Source organism: Ischnura elegans, chromosome 13, assembly GCF_921293095.1.
Source record: "Ischnura elegans chromosome 13, ioIscEleg1.1, whole genome shotgun sequence".
Classification (NCBI taxonomy): domain Eukaryota; kingdom Metazoa; phylum Arthropoda; class Insecta; order Odonata; family Coenagrionidae; genus Ischnura; species Ischnura elegans.
Genome location: NC_060258.1, coordinates 12,745,912 through 12,763,068, shown reverse-complemented (window position 1 = coordinate 12,763,068; position 17,157 = coordinate 12,745,912). Strand labels below are relative to the sequence as shown.

The window sequence follows — 17,157 nt, the reverse complement described above, 5'->3', positions numbered from 1 at the left end:
CCGTAGTCGTCTTCCACTATTTGTGAGGTGAGTTAGAAGATGATGTAATTCAATGTATTGGGTAAGTATTCATATGAAGATCAAGTTCTTACTTAGTTTCGGCTTAATTTGATGAAAGGCTGTGATTTACTTCAAAGATTAATACCTTTGCCAATCAGTTTTACGTTGTACGTAATGTAAACAGAAGAGTGCATAATAATTCCTGCTATTGTTGAGAGTTTTTCATGTAGAGGTATAAGGTTATTTGTGTCAATGGTTTTTAAACTTTGATAGTGCCGTAATACTGATATAAGTAACCCGTGCTACATTCAATTGATTAATTTAAACTATAAACTAGAATACGCAACTTATTTACATGATGGAATGTGGTAAGTTGTTATTATTTCGTCACGTGAAAGTTATACTTGTAAATGTCCTTGAAAGTTATACCTGTAACATATAAGTACTTTCACGTTTGAAATATCATGAGGAACTTTACGTGTGATACAATCAATGATACCAGTTTTTATTAAAGACTTACTGAAATCATGTAATATTCATGTCCTTTTTGGAACTATGTTGTTGGTAACGAATGTTTGTAGGCAATTGAACTCGAATCCATGTCGGATTTTACACCTTGTAATTTCATGCGATTTAGAAGCCGCAAAACCTTCCTTGATTAATATTACAGTCAACATACATTACATAATGCATGCACGTAATTATTTAGCCATTTAATCATTATTAAAACATATTCCTGCGAGTTATCTTCGTTTTCCTTGCCACAGGTGCACTTATACGAATCAAAATTTGAATCCACTCGGAAGGAAGGCTGGAAAATATTAAAAGCCCAATGATGCTCCGACGATTTTCGACGTCGCAAATTGTCCTAAGCCTATTACGCCAAAGAGGAGGCGTCTAATATTCGATTGCCGGCTGATAAGGACATGCCACTGGTGTCGCCTAAAGTCTTCTCCTTTGCTGAAGTTGAAGAGCCATCGAGTGTGGTATGTACGTATTAAGGTTGTACTGTTATTCAAACCATTTTTGGCATTTGCTGAGAGAGTGTGTTTATGTTGTTATCGGTGTCAGTGCATTTTGATGAAAGGTATTACTATTGGTGATAACGAAGTATTGTGTCACCGTTCTATTGGGTTACTGTCTTTCAGTCATCTGGTTGTTGGACTTTGTTTTCTTTTGTTCATCTTGAGTAGCATTTTCAATTCCATCATCCTTTGCTTTCACCAACATACCTTCGCTCAACAGGTAGCACTTTTTTAACACAAGTTTACTGCCCACTTATCTCTTCTTATGATGACTAAATTTTGAAATTATTCAATAGTAGCACTAACGGTTGTCCTGTTTAGATTATTAACCAGCCTGAGAAACAATTACCTATTAGATCTAGGCTAAGTAATATCGATCCCTTTATAAATGGGTTTATTGGAAATGTTTCTTACAAACAACTGGTGGATTGATAAAGTGATGCCAGGGCATTTATTAGGGAATTGCATCAACAAAGCATTCATGTATCCTTATCGTCCATTCATTAGTTTAGGTTCTCAATGTCAGGCACTGCCTGAAGTATAATTATTAAAATAAAGTGGTAATTAAACATACTCTTTAATTATTGGTTCACATTTGTACTAATTGTAAGTAAAAAGTGGCAAGCATGCACAAGCAAGTGATATCTCTACTTTCCCTTCATAGCTTCATTGTATTCTTGGGGTCTGTGAACTAATTTACAAATCAAAAACATTGCTGATATTGACAATTCAAATGATGTTGAAACTACCTTCATTTTGTGATACCATATTTGAACTAACTGCGGCTAAAAGTACAAAAGAAAGAAGACTTTTTAATAATTAATTAAGAGGTACCAAATTGCTATTTTCATTTGTTAAAAGTCCAATTTGTTTACTTCTTTATAAGAGAGTACTTAAATGTTATATTAAAATGTGAATTGATACAATTTTTTTGCTTGCAACCAAAATCATTGACCATTGGTTTCTCGATAGTTTTCCTTGGAAAAAAATCATCTGTGTGTTTTGCATAGTCGATGGCTGGATGAATCCAAGGTTTCGTTTCTTGGAGAGGTTTAGTGTTTTTTGAAGACTACATGCAGTCTTAGGAGCTGGAGATATTGAGCATGTCTTTATTTGTGTGTTTATTCATGTCATAAGCACCTATTACCCTGGGTCATGGTCTTCTAAAATCTGTTGTACATAGTTTGTCTGTTTCTATTATGCCTCATTTTATTGTATTTAGGTGGTGTAAGTCTTTCTTTCTTATATTCCATATATGTCACATGCACTTGGTATTTTGCTGGGATATGACCACGTATGTATATTTTTAAATGAAGTATTTGTAAACATTCTCATTCATCCATTATATTTTGAGAAATCAGCACAGTTGTTGAAAAATAAGCACGCAGTCTTTGCTAATGCTTATCATCTATCAAATAAGGTAGCTTCTCAAATTGACAAGTTTGTTCGAATGTAAGATTGAACTATCCATGCAAGTTCTTTTCTTTCACATTGCCTTTGATTATATTCTGACAATTTTTCAGTTATACCATTTTTCATTACTTCCATAGCATCCACATTGGTACTTTACATTGAAAAAGTGTTTTCAAAATCCTTCTGGAGTAATTAAATTGAGTCACTGGTTACTCTTATGTTAAGCTGTTTTGGTGGCCCATGACTGTGTCGGATTTGAGAACTACCATCGTGTTTGCTAAATTCATTCTGACACTTTGATATTCAGTATCCTTTCTTGATTAATATACTTTGGATTCAATTATAATTATGCTTCTACTGCATTAAACTTGAGTGTCTTATTCAATAATGTGCTTAAATGTTTCTTCATATCTTGGCTCATCATCTGGGTGCATCAGTTAGAGTAACAGGGTGGGCAATATCTTGAATTCAGGTCCTCCTAAATTGAGTGCCTAAGAATATGTTGGTACTAAATTCCACCCTTAATATTGTATGGATGAGTTTTATTTATTTTCTAAGTGGATAGTCCTTTTACCAAGGTATTCTGCAGTACATATATTTTGCATTAAATTGTAGTGCATGTTATGTGAATGCCAGTGGTGATTGTTTTATTCTCATATTTTACTCAAGTTCACTCAGTTAATGTCACCAAGATTATTCCTTTGTTCCAGATTCATCGCTGCCTGTTGCATCAGGTTTTTCTGAATTGATGGCTGTATAATGGAACAACTGCTACAACGATAAGATACAATTATTGCATTTCAAGTCCAAATAACCTAAGCAGGAGAAGCATGTGCAGCATTATATTCCCAGCAATCATCTTCTGCATTGGCTTTGTGGTGTCACCTTGTATTTTGCCTAATGAGAGAATATATCAGGAGTAGCAAAATGTATTTTTTTCTTAAATTTTCTAGCTTGTTGTCTGTTTTTCTATATTCATTTTCAAAGGCCAGACTGAATGATATTGAACTTATATATGTTAAAACTGATTCCATGGGTTGTCATCCGGACTATTATTTATAGCAAGTGTTTGATGTTGCTCCACATAGCTAGTTATAACAGTCACATCTGTTAGTGTTTACCTGTCCTTGATGTATTTTATTCAAAAGTAATTTTTTAAATGATTACCTCTTAACTACCTGTTCCATTGCTTTAATCTGGTAATTCACATATGTGGGTATATTTTTGTGCTCTTTACATCAAATTTGATGGTGAGTTGCTGATATGGAATTCTCAATCTATTCAATAGCATGGAAGCTCCTTTATTCTAATGCTCTAGAGCAGCTGACATATATTTGGCCTGGTTAACTAGTTTTTCCCTCTTTGCTTGTTGTGTGTTGATACGATGACTCTAATGAGTTCTTAATGCATATATCCCTCTTTGGCATATACACATTTCATCATTACCAATATGTGCAACTTTTATGCCATGAGTGCTTGGTTATCTACCAGTTGAGTAGTGGTTAATGTGGATTGTTGACGGCTTTACACATTCTAGTGAAACATGATTGCCTTAAGTTGTCTGATAGAGGTATACAAGCAACTGTTAAATCAGATATTTCATTATTTTGGCATAAAAAGAGTAAAATTTTACTGTAATTACGACCTAGTGTCAGAGCTTTCTTGTGTAAATATCCTTAGAAGTCCTTAATTTGCGGGAATGATTTCCAAGAACACTCCTTACCTAAGATTTTAATGAAGTCTGAGAAAGATTCTTACATCACTTTTAAAAGGTGCATGGTATGTTCTTTTAAAATATTATTTACCTTCTGTATAATATCTTGTGAAAAGTATGAGCCATTTTTCTCATTTATTACCATACAATACTGCTACCAGTCCACTTGTTTAGAGAGAACACATCAAAGGACTTGTGAATAAACTTATGTGATTCATGCATGCTAAATTTTTGTAACTATTATTCAGATGTATGGCAATCATTCTATAATTATGTTAATTTCCCAAGTATATGATGAGGTAGTAAAAAATAACAACTAAGCTATTTATGTCATTCACATTTATCTCCAATTTAAGGATATTGATACCTATTAAGAGTGTGGATTTTGTAAGTTTATTCCATGGCATATTTCAGTTAGGCTAACAGAGATGTCATGTAGTAAATCTTTCACGGAATTGCATTGAGACAAAAGTGGACTGAATGAAGAGCCTGCTGTTGACAAAAGTCATATCAATATCTAGCTGACTTGAAGCTAACTAAGAAGGAAGATTTATTTTCATATCTTATCATACACTTTTGAGTGTTTTGTTGCAAAATACATGGGCATGCCATTACAGGAGTTGTGCCCTGGTCATAAAAAACTTCAGTGATCTTTTTTGGATTAATAACAAAGCCGATGTCCCACGGTCAAATTTGCGTCAAAATATTTTGATCAAAATTTGATGCAACTGACGCGCACCCTGTCCCACGGTCAAAATTTTGTCCAACTGGCTTTTGGTCCTATCGTTTGTACAAATCACCGATTTGTACAAATGGATAGGACAGGTTCTAAATTTTCATCCAATTGGATGAAACCAACCAATCACAGGGCCTTTGACAAAAAAGCATCGCCAAGCGCTGACACACAGGCCAAATACGTTAAACTTATTTATCGTCTGCATGAGTATTTTAATTAATAATTATGTATATTATGGACACAAAAATAAACTTTGTTGTATTCCACATAGTATGCATCAAAAACCCAACCGGTCTCCACCTTTTCAGGTCGTTATCTTAATCGTAAACCTCTAGATAAGGACCTGAAAAGATCGAAACCGGTTGAGTTTTTTCATTAGTATTGTATGGAATACAAAAAGGTTTAGTTTTAAATTTATAATATCACCATACCACGAAGTGAATTCACAAAACATTATTTCAAATATATATATACGTTCGTGATCGTCTATTTCATCGCCTGGTGTGGCCCTAAAGGTAAATATGAGCAAAAATTTGTCTTAGTGATAGGCGATGGAAGCTCTCAACTAGGAAATCCGTAATAATCAGTTGATCTTAAATAGAAAGGAAGCGATCTTTAGAATCGCAATACCAGGAGGGATGTTTTGGAAATAATAAAAGATTTACTTAAGGTATCGAGGCCGAATTTTACGCTTTATGGAAGGCATACAATGCGAGCGAGCAGCTAGAGAAATGACTAATATGAACTGACGATTGTACCTGTGAAACACTACAGCTGCCCGTTTCTATTACTATGATTATAGGATAAGGACCTTATTTTAGAAACTGCTAGATTAGGAGAGAAAAATGTGATTTAAATGCACGCTTACAGCACTATTCATAACATCTACTCAACCACAATGTCCATCATTTATTAATAACATTTTCCTCGCGGGAATAAACTGCCTCACGTTTGTATCCTGGCGTTTTATTCTGCCCTCAACCTTGCTGATAAGGGACATGAAAATATCCTGACTTGTCGTCAATTATTATCGATAATAAACGGGAACATCGGCGACCAACTCCTTCTCCAACATGTTTAGCATGCTTATTCCAACGCTTTCATACCCCTTTTCCAGCCAAGGCCAAGTTCAGCATTCCTTCTGTTTTCTTTTTTTCGCATATTTAATGTTCAAGAGGCCTGTTCAAACAATTTCGCCTGCTTAAAAAGAAAGAATCCTCCACCTCCACAAGTTTACTAGTTGTTTACATAAATATCGTCTTTCGTTTGTTTTTGATCAAAATGAGATGCATCGTGGGACACCCCCAGTAGGGTGGTGCGAAAAAAATCAAGTTCCAAATTTCGTGTCGTAATAGTGCGGAAAAGTTGCGATACGTTAGTACAAGAAAAACAAAAAAAGAATTATTAAAATCGGACATCATCTTCCGATCCCGCAAAGCACCTGAAAAAATGACAAAAATGAAAAAAAATGTTTTTTTTTTCGTTGTAAAAAAATTAAATTAAATCAATATCTTTTAACGCTGTAGCAAAAAATGATTACAAATAGCATAAGTTATTATTTATATATGCATAATTATGGCTTTTAACTGTTATTACCGATCGCACAAGATCATTAAAAATGTATAAATTTTGCAATTTAGCCGGTTTTTCAAAGTTGTGTCATAATAACTTAAGGTAATATTTTAGTCTAAAATACATGTTTGATTATCCAGCACTTCCTTTGTTTATATATGATTTAATAATATTTAAACAACCCAGAACTCACCGCGGAGAGGTGGCCGCACTTTGAGTTCTACCCACACCCTCCAACCATCCAACCAATGAGGGTTACTGCTTCTACAATATTTAAATTTTTTGTCCTTCTTTTAAATTTTGACTTTTGAAAACTACTTTGGGTGCTTTCCATTCATGCGACTCACGCGTCGACTTGTGTCTACTCGCGTCATTTGTTTATAACTCTCCTATTCCTGTGCGTTACCGTTTGTTGACTTGTGTCACAACAGTCGGCGACACACACCGAATGGAACACGAAATCCACGACGCAAGTCGACTTGTGTCGACGTGTGTCAATGAATGGAAAGCACCCTTTGTACTGCGATTTAGTGGTAAGGTCTGGCATAATGGATCTTGATTTGAATTAGCCCTAATAAATCCATCTCTGGATCGATAGCCACAAAGCTTAAGGGATGCCTCCGTTACCAATTTCACACACGGCTCCATTGCTTGCGTGTGATATGGGAAGTTATAATATCCCAATATTGTTTATTACCAGATTCAATGAAGGAAGCTATTTCTTCATTAGTAATTATTCTCATAAGAAGAGGTGGAGTAGATAGTTAGACTACATTCCAGTCAATCAATTCTATATGGTCAGTTATTTCGAAGTTCATGGTAGGAGTTAAAAGTTTACGATAGGTTTGCATTTTGGTTAAACCTGTCTGGCTTTTAATGCTCTTTTTAGCCCTAGCTCTCTAATGTGCCTTCTGTAATCAAAAACCATCGCCATCAATACATTCTCTTCGTGATCAAAGTTAGAGTTCCGTTCAATAACAGGGAAAACTACTTTCTTTTAATATCCAGGTATGTATCGAGAGGTTTCCTTTGCTCTGTTCACACGAGCCATCTAGCATGTGAAAATGGTCCAGTATCCCGGTTTGCTAAGTCATTTGGAAAGTCGGCTCTTGTGATTGCTTGACTAATATCAATAAGGTATCTTTGGTCCTTGCTCAAAATTTATCGATCAACTGGTAGAATTTCACATTCAATTGTTTGGAAATGCAGTTTGGATGCTTTCCACAACCATTCATATTAGTCCAATTGGCCCACCAAATGATTTTTGGCCACTTGTTTCACCATCTAAATACTGAAAAATATGACAAATGTAATTAAATGAAATGAAGTAACCCAACTGCCCACTGCAGCGGGTGTCATTGGTGTTTTACGAGCTTTCTCATAGTGCAACCTCTCCATCTAATGTTGATGTTCGTGCCATCACAGCAAACTAACTCTAAGAACTCTAATGATACTCCTTGATCAGAGAGATAAGATAGTATGGAGACCACTAAATCTTTAGCAGACCCGGAGCTTGGAGAAACATAACTCAAATACACAAAAGCCGGTTCTTTTATTAGAGAATGGTGTTCCGCTATAACTGTCCGACAGTACTCCTTCGATTCAATCATTTCTATTACTATGGTATTGTCTACCCTTCCGTCAAAGTATAACCCTGTAGCTCACCTAAATCAAGATGGATTTGCTGTAAATCGCTTATAATATTTTTCTTTTCCCTTTTAATTCTACATCGGTCAATGAACTTAGAAGTATATTCTTCAGTTATAACACCAATGTCTACAAGTACACTTGATGCTATAGGAGCAGCTGTACGGTGAGACACCCCGTATTGATCACAATGAAAAGCTGTACTTTGGAATTTTACCCTCATTTGCCATGGTGATATATATTTTTTTGGATGTACTAGGCATGTAATCTTCCTAGTCAACAAATTTCTCCTTCATTGTTGACCTTTGCGTTGCGTCATTTAAAACCTCAACATCTTCACTTACGGTTTCAATAGGGTTAACATGCTGCCTTTTCATGTACCATAATGTGGAATAAATATATATATTATTATTATTTTTAAATTGCAATTTTGTCTTTCAATTCTAGCGGTCAGTTTTATTGTCATTTTTGATCTAAAGAGCTAATTAAAACTTCTCAAAAATTATCCTCAAGTAATTATTACAAAACTCTGAAAAATAGGCGAAATTACAAAATTTATACATTTTTAATGATCTTGTGTGATCGGTAATAACAGTTAAAAGCCATAAATATGCATATAAAAATAATAACCTATGCTATTTGTAATCATTTTTTGCTACAGCGTTAAAAGGTATTAATTTAATTTAATTTTTTTACAACGAAAAAAAAACCAGTTTTTTCATTTTTGTCATTTTTTCAGGTGCTTTGCGGGATCGGAAGATGACGTCCGATTTTAATAATTCATTTTTTGTTTTTCTTGTACTAACGTATCGCAACTTTTCCGCACTATTACGACACGAAATTTGGAACTTGAGTTTTTTCGCACCACCCTAACCCCCAGTCCAGTTGTATCAAAATATTTGCATCAAAATTTTTGGACAAAAATTTTGATCAAAATATTTTGACGCAATTTTGACCGTGGGACATCGGCTTAAAATAGTTCATGTCATTTATAGATTGACTTTTATTCCTGCATTAGTGCCCTGGTATATGTTATAATTTTGGCCTTAATATGTGCACTTTGGTTCTCCTTTATTTATCTTATGTTTCACTTGTTTCACCTTAAGCAGAGATGGGAATTGCTTATACATAATTACAAATATATTACCCGGGATTGGGGTATTGTGGGAGGAATGATCTATTTTTCAGTCATAGATAATTTTTTGCCAAATGCATCTGCTTGGAATTTAAAAGTTAGTACCCTTGTGTCAACTCAGATTATAGAAGTTAATATCTTTTGTCTAGTTAAGTATTACCTACTTTTGTTATAAATCACAACTCACTAGTTCACAGGGTTATGATGTGTTATTAGGCGTTCATTTATTGTATCCCACAAGTTTTTATGTTGATTTAATTGCAAGAGTACCTCTTTCTGTATCTACTAGGCTTTTTGAGAATGGTCTGACATGATTCCTGTTAGATTATTTTCTGTTTTTACTTCTCAAGGTATTGTACGAATGTTTTAGAATTGTTTTCTTTTGTTATTGTTTCTCTATTCCAAGTACATATTTCCCAGGAAATTACCCGAGTGGTTCACCTAGGCTTGTATTTATTAAATTTTATTTCCATTAGAAATGCACTAAACAATGGAAGGGCTTGCATTGGTGTGTTAATAAGCAAGGCGTCTAAACCGTGATTCAGGTTTGTTTTTTCTAGGTTGCTGCAACCTTGATTCTGGCTTGCATTGCTATATGGGTACAAGGGCGGACTGGCCAGGTTGGCAATCTCTGTGGCACCCAAGGTTAGGGGGGCCCTGCTGCGTCTTGAAGGGATATTAAAGGTGTAATAAAAAAAGATATTCATTACTTAGATTACTTGAACCAATGTTTTTTGTAATTATAAAATTTTTCGTATTCATTTGTTGCTTTCTTAACTGCATACTCATTGTAAAAAATGAAGTGATTTAGGTGTCCCGAAGACGAAAAAGAAACTGCAAGTGCTTATTTGGAAGGGTTATTCGAAAAGATTGTATTTAGTTTCTTTTTTTAGATTTCATTGCCGTTTATGGGGCAAATTTAGCCGGCCTCGGTGGCGGCGGGGTAACGTCCTCGCCTGCCAAACAAGAGGTCGCGGGTTCGAGTCCCGCCTGGGTAGGTTTCCCCGGTCCAGGACATGGTCGTTTGTGTACGTTTACTTGTTACGTTTGTTGAATACCCCGGTGTAAAATGGCCATTAAGAGCTGTATCCGGTGGTTTGAGAATAAAAAAAAAAAAATTCACGAAAGAGATATCAGCTCCCTAATACATTAATAATTTTCTCACTTTTCATAGTATATTTTCATGCTAAACTTCTTTTTTATTAACTTTATCTACTATTTAAGAGTGAGAATAGTGTCAAAGTCCATTTTCGGGCATGCAGTTTCCTAAAATTTTCCAAGAAGGACCTCCGAATTCCCCCATCAGGACCCAAATCACCCCAGACCGCTAAATACTACCATCATTGGAACAGATATACCCTCTGTCTGTTTCTATCATTCACGTTTGGTATTGAGCACATCTATTCATGTGAGAACCCAGTAGGGATGCAGCTAGGAATTAAGGGTGGGGGGGGGGGGGTTTAGGTGCAACTAATACATGTGTGTGTGGGGGTATAGAATACCCTCCAGGATTAGTGATAGGTGCGAGATTAGTAAATTGGCGAATTTTAAGATAAATGGTGAGTTTTACTGCTTTCTGAGGGATATTTTATTAGCCCTTACACTATTCTCTTGGTAATATTAATCCAATTAAGTAAAATGGATTAAACTGAACAATTTCTCTTGAGCTCTGGGGGGGGGGGGGGGGAATTTATCCCCCAAAACCCCCCTCGCTGCTCCACTGGTACCCAGGATCAAAAAAAGGAGGGCATGTCGTGGTCTTTCAATTAGTAACATTTTTGCAAATAAAGAAGAAACCAAAATTGTAAGTAAATTATGACAGCGTTTCATTGGCCTATACAATGAAGAGAATGATTTTTAAATTTGTTCCATGCCTTATGCGAGTATAATTTTAAAAATAATTTCTTTAAAATTTTCGTTACGAGCTTAATTTATTTTCGCTTCTAAAGGGGGGGGGGGGGCGTAGCCAGGAATTTCGTTCGGGTTAATGATCGAAAAAACTTTATTTGTCAAAGAAATCTTTTGTAAACTCGTCATTTCTCAATATTTTGTTTTTTATATTAATCAAAGTAACTGTGTTTTCATATTGTCGGGGGGGGGGGCAGGGGGGTCCGATCCCACCGCGCTACGCCGCTGAAGGGCTGTTTCCAGCTGGTTACGCCCATTCATGTACCCGCTGTCCTACTATCTGATTTCAGTCATTAAACTCGCGGCGGAATTGCTTGTGTCAGTACATATTTTGCAAAGAGCCTTTTTATTGAGGGTAAGAGTTTCCGTTAATAGTACTTACAGTGATTATTTAGCGCAATTGGGTGTCAACCCATTAAAATAAGGGTTCAATCAGGTCGTAATACGCTTAGCCTTTGCCGTGGTTTTATTTTTATTATCGTCGTTTCCATTGTTGTCATGCCTAGAAAATTTGTATTTATGTTACTGAAGGTTTCGAGAATCAATATCAACTATCCGAAAATTACCAACATTCTTCGCTTACCAAAAAAACGAAGAAATTTTACCACATCTCCTTATGGGAAAACGGGGTGTTTGTACTAACAATGGCGGACGTCGTGAATCCCATAGTGGAAGCCTATGCGACGACTCGACATGATGAGAGAGTAGTGTTGAGAGAGCAATCTAGAGGACTCTGGCCGGCCTAATATGCACATTAGAGCTGTGTCGTTCATGAATGAATCGTTCATTTTGAACGGTTCATTGGCATGAACCGAATGAATCGAAATACGCTCCTCGTTCATAGGGTTCATAAAGAACCGTGTGGATCATGAAGAATCAAAGAATCGAAGAATCATTTAGAATCGAAGAATCATTTAGAATCGAAGAATCATTTAAGAATCGCAGATTCTAAGAACCGAAGAATCATAAGAATTGAAGAATCATGTAAGAATCGAAGAATCATTTGATCAATCGTCGGAGTAGTAGAAGTATAAAGGTCTTGAATTACTTCGCGGGCCGCGGAAGACAGTAGGTCTTTCTAGTCATTTAAGAGCACTGGCGGATCCAGAGAGCCTCTAAATATTACCAGTATATCTTGAGTTTATTAATGCACCATTATATTTAGAGTTAAAGAAAATAATAATTTTGTTCAGTTGTCGGGGAAGGTTTACTCCCAATCCCCCCCACGTTGCCTAGGTTACCCCAGGTACCTAACCCCCTTCTTGTCACAATCTTGAATACACCTGCACTGGTTGAGAGTGAATATTCTATGAATTTCTCGCTTATTATATGGAACCTATGGAACTTAACGTTCTTCGTCCTCCGACAGTTGATACATAAGAAAACACAAAAATAGGAATATACTGGAAAATAGGAATTACTTAAATTCAATGAGACAAGAATAGCAATATTCCTTATTAAATGTTTTGCATAAGAACGGAATATCTAGGACGTATATATATACTCGCTTGAGAGGTTAAATCTTAATTGCCTCTTCTTGAATTACTTCGTGAAACATTTATTTTATTTTCTACGTCACTATGGTTTCATTTACTAATTTTTTGTAGCATAATTGATTTCATTGCGATAGCATCATGATCATTCTCTTTCGATGCTAAAAGGTTAAAAGCCCTCTGAGAGACTGACGCATAATGCCAGGTGGCTCGGGCTTTAATTCTTTCTTTGAGCAGCTTAAGGTTCGTCGCTGAATTTTCATAAAATCACACTTTTCCTAGAGTTAATATGACAAATGTTATGCCGTTTTACCCGTATGTTGTAGGGGTCGCGTGCGCCATGATGCCTAACAATATTGCTAACACCGCTGTCAGAGGTGTTGCGTGAGTTACCCGGAATAATTTCATGACCACTTTGCTCCCGATAAGTCTGTCTGTTTTTAGGGAAAATTTCTTTATGGTGTAACGCCAATTAATAGAATCTAATTTAATAATGAATCACCGAATACGAAGGAAACATGTTTAGTCGTATTTCTCAATTATTACCTTAAATTTTTATATATATATATTCATGAAGATATTCTTACTAATAATTACATACATAATTATGTAAGTTCACGCGTACAGCCTTCAATGTTTTCGGTTAAATCTGGATTATTTCGCTTCATTGCAATCATTTGATTCACATTGTTCGTTTAGCTCGCAGAGTTCCTTTAGTTCACGTTGTTCATTTAGTTCGCAGAATTCATTTAGTTCACGTTGTTCATTTAGTTCGCAGAGTTCATTTTGTTCACGTTGTTCATTCGGTTCGTAGAGTTCATTTAGTTCACGTTGTTCATTCGGTTCGCGGTGTTCATTTGGTTCATGTGATTCTTTATGAACGACATGAAAGAACAGTTCATTCACATGAATAGAACCGAATGAATCGAATCACGGAAATGAACCGAAAATCCCACCTCTAATGCACATCCGCGAGGGCCAATCCTCGCCGTGGATGAATAAAGATAAAGATAAAGACATAGATGTCCAACTCCACGCAAAACTTCTTGACTGTTCTTGACAGTTAAGAGTTTTACTACTGTAAGTTCAGATGGCAGCAGCATCGGCATTTGCCGCCAAATTCAAATCACTAAAACAAGACCTCCCTTCCCATTCCATTATTTCAAGTCTTTTTGCTTCAACTCAAAATGCCCGCAAACTCGTACGCACAAAATTACTGATTTTCAGGAGCGAATCCGGGTAGTTTCATAGCATTTTTATTTGGAGGAAAGAGCCATCAAGGCCTCAGGGCAGTAGGTTTTTATCTTAGGTTATTGCACATAAATTAAAATCGAATATAAAAAAGACAAAATAATATTAATTGCCAATAAGTACATTATTCATGAGAATAACAAACTTAGCAGATTAGTTCTGTGCTACATAATTTTTTCATGATGAAGTTCTGAAGAATGATTCGTGAACTCCTGGATAAGGAAAGAATAGCAAGAAACACAATCACAGTACATCACTTGTAATGTTTCAGAAATTAAAGGAGAATTACACCTCCCTATGAAAAACACAAGAAAGTTATGAGAAATGCTAGGACTTTCAAACAAAATTAGCTAAGTGAATTGGCCATAACTGAGTATTGCACTTTTAAACAATTTTTAGACGATATCCACAAAAATCAGTTCTGTACGTAAGACAAAAATGGAAGCAGACGTGTAACTATAGGGGGGGAAGGGGTGTCGCAAATGCTTGCGGAAAAATTTCCCCTATCCTTGAACTTCCCTGGTAACAATGGTCGAAACAAGTTTTAACAAACTAGTAAATACGGCTCGAATGCCCATGCATACATATTTGTGATCTCGCGGCCATAAGAAAGTGTCGCCGCATCATAGTTGGAGGAACTGGGTCAACTCCCATCCCATCGGTGTGAAAGTAATCCTGCAAGGGGCCTACGTTGCATGAAATCGGATGCTATTTTGTGGGTTTATTCGAATGATATTTACAGGCCACCGAAATTGACGTGGAAACATCAATTTCATTTTCCGCAATGAAGTGAATATTTTCGTTCCGGTGCTGATGCTGGTTTTCGATGCTGGTCACTTTTTCAAGGGAATTTGATGGTGTTCTTGAAGAACCCACAACAGTGGGTAGGGGAGCGGGAGGTTGAAGGGGTGTATTTTTTTTTTGGAAGTGAAAAATTGACGCGGCGACATAGCCCAAAAGACTTTAATGTTCTTTTGCATCTTGCGATTACATCATCAAAACCGCCAAATCTATTACTCATGCCCTGGCATAGATACGGATTTATAAATATCCATTCATATAAAAAATGGCAATAGACCCAAATACGTACATAAAAACAATCTTCTGAAATGTTTTCCAATTGGACTTTTTTCTTTTGGAAAAAAACGGTCCTTCGTGGAAAACCTATGAAACGAGTTATTAAGAACTATTTATTCGGCGTAGCCATACTCTTCAGATAAAGTCTCTGAAGCAGCTCTCAAATATGCTTAAATTTTCATAACTGCTTGGGAGGGTAGAAGAATGGAATTGTTTACCCGAGGAAATATATGGGAGCCCTTCAAAGTTAAATACTCGGATTTTTATGACGAGGCTAAAAAATTGAAATGTGAGGTTTTTGTATTTTTTTTAATATTAATAATATTTATTTATCAAGGTTTGGAATTTATATTTTTGTGCTGCATGCTACCATATCCTATGTTACCTTATATTATCTGTCTGTATATCTCATGTTATCTTGTAGTTAGTGGAGAGTGGGCCACAGTGAGAAAAAAACCACTTTATCATTTTTCATATTTTCTCCAATTTATATAATGTATTACTATCTTGTCGGCAGGTAACATTCTCTATTTACCACACTTCCTTCTCTACTTACGACGATGTAAGGTAAATTTGAAAGGATCCGAAGTTATTTAACTTCAAATATCCCTGCAAGCGTGGCCCAATGTCGGCCCACAATGAGATATTTATTTATTTATTTCAATCGCCCCGAAAACAGCTCACAAGGCCTTTTACATCGGAGGGTATAACATGAAACAACAACTATCACACACAACCATGCCCTGGATAGGGGCAACCTACCCAGGCGGGACTCGAACCCGCGACCTTCGGTTTGGCAGGCGAGGACTTTACCCCGCCGCCACCGAGGCCGGTGAATATGGTAAAAAAGATATGGTAATTAACGCAACAATAATAAATTATGATAGACATTTTGTTTGTAAATTTTACAGATAAAGGAAGTTCACTTTATAAACAAACCTCTTTTAAAATACTTATGATGAGGTTATAGCACTTAAAGTTAAATTTAACACTAAACTTTTAAAAAGAATGGAGGCTTGCTGTATTGGTAAAGTTTTTGGCACAATCATCATATCTAAAAGTCTAATAAATTAAATAACTAAGATAAGAGGAAAATACAAAAACCATAACTTTTTATTTTATTATTTCCTTCATTTCTTTCAAGCCAGCCTAAATGTTAACAGGAGTCATAGCTTTTCCATATGCAATTCCAACACTATGGGTAACTAAATAAATTTGCATTGGTTATCCTGGACTGTGTATGAGTTACCTTTAAGAAGATGATCGATTTTTTTTTCAGGCAGGAAAAGATTAGATACTTACAACTTCGTTAGATCTTTTTGATGTAGACTTTCACGGGTGGTGCAGCAAGCGTAGCAATTTGTTTTCAGGTTGACCTCCGCATCCATTTATCTCAATGACGACAGTTTCACCGGCGAATCGCATTACTTTCCCTGACTCATACGAGAGGCTATTGAAATGGCGAAAAACATCCACCTTCAACAGGGAGGACAGCTATTCACTATCAAACACCTGGAAGACACTCTTGCCCAAACGGACGAGTCAGAATTACGCACATAGCCCCAGCCAGGGGCTACATAATGCGGGCAATAACCTGCATCAAACACTTTGAACTTTCCATGTAAAGTATGTCAGCGGGTGTATTCTAAATGGCTCTTATGATGAGTTCATGACGTCACTGGCTCTTACCGCGTAGCTCACCCCTGCTCCGATACTTGTGGACCTCGCACATTCCTCTCAAACGTGGCTCGCTATAACACTCCGCTGAACGATTCTATCCATGAAGAATCGAGTCTCCCTGAACGACTTGAACCAGAGCTCAAATGACGTCACAAACTCAGGAATAGTGGGACTCGTACATTTTTTCATTTTAAAGCAATAAGAAAAATGACTTAATGGGAAAAACTTTTTTGTAATAACTTTTCTTTCCCATCCACTGATGGAATGATCTCACAATATTTGAGATTTCGAGTCAAAGTGAATACATAGCCACATTGGGTGTTTTACAACACACACGACGCAAGTCGACTTGCGCGGTTTTCTTGTTCCCTTCTGTGTGTGTCACCGACTGCTGTGACACAAGTCAAACAAACGATTACGCGCAAGAATGGGAGAGTTGTAAACAGTTACCGCGAGTCGACACTAGTCGACGTGTGAGTCGCATGAATGGAAAGCACCCATTAGAG

At 36.3% G+C, this 17,157-nt stretch overlaps 1 long non-coding RNA gene across 1 annotated transcript; it reads left to right on the top strand.

Annotated features, from left to right (window-relative positions):
* The first annotated feature begins 783 nt into the window (after window positions 1-783).
* On the top strand, window positions 784-4,778 carry LOC124170092. The gene is made up of 2 exons (XR_006867301.1): window positions 784-986; window positions 3,149-4,778. It is a non-coding gene; the product is annotated as an uncharacterized LOC124170092 (long non-coding RNA).
* Window positions 4,779-17,157: the final 12,379 nt, after the last annotated feature.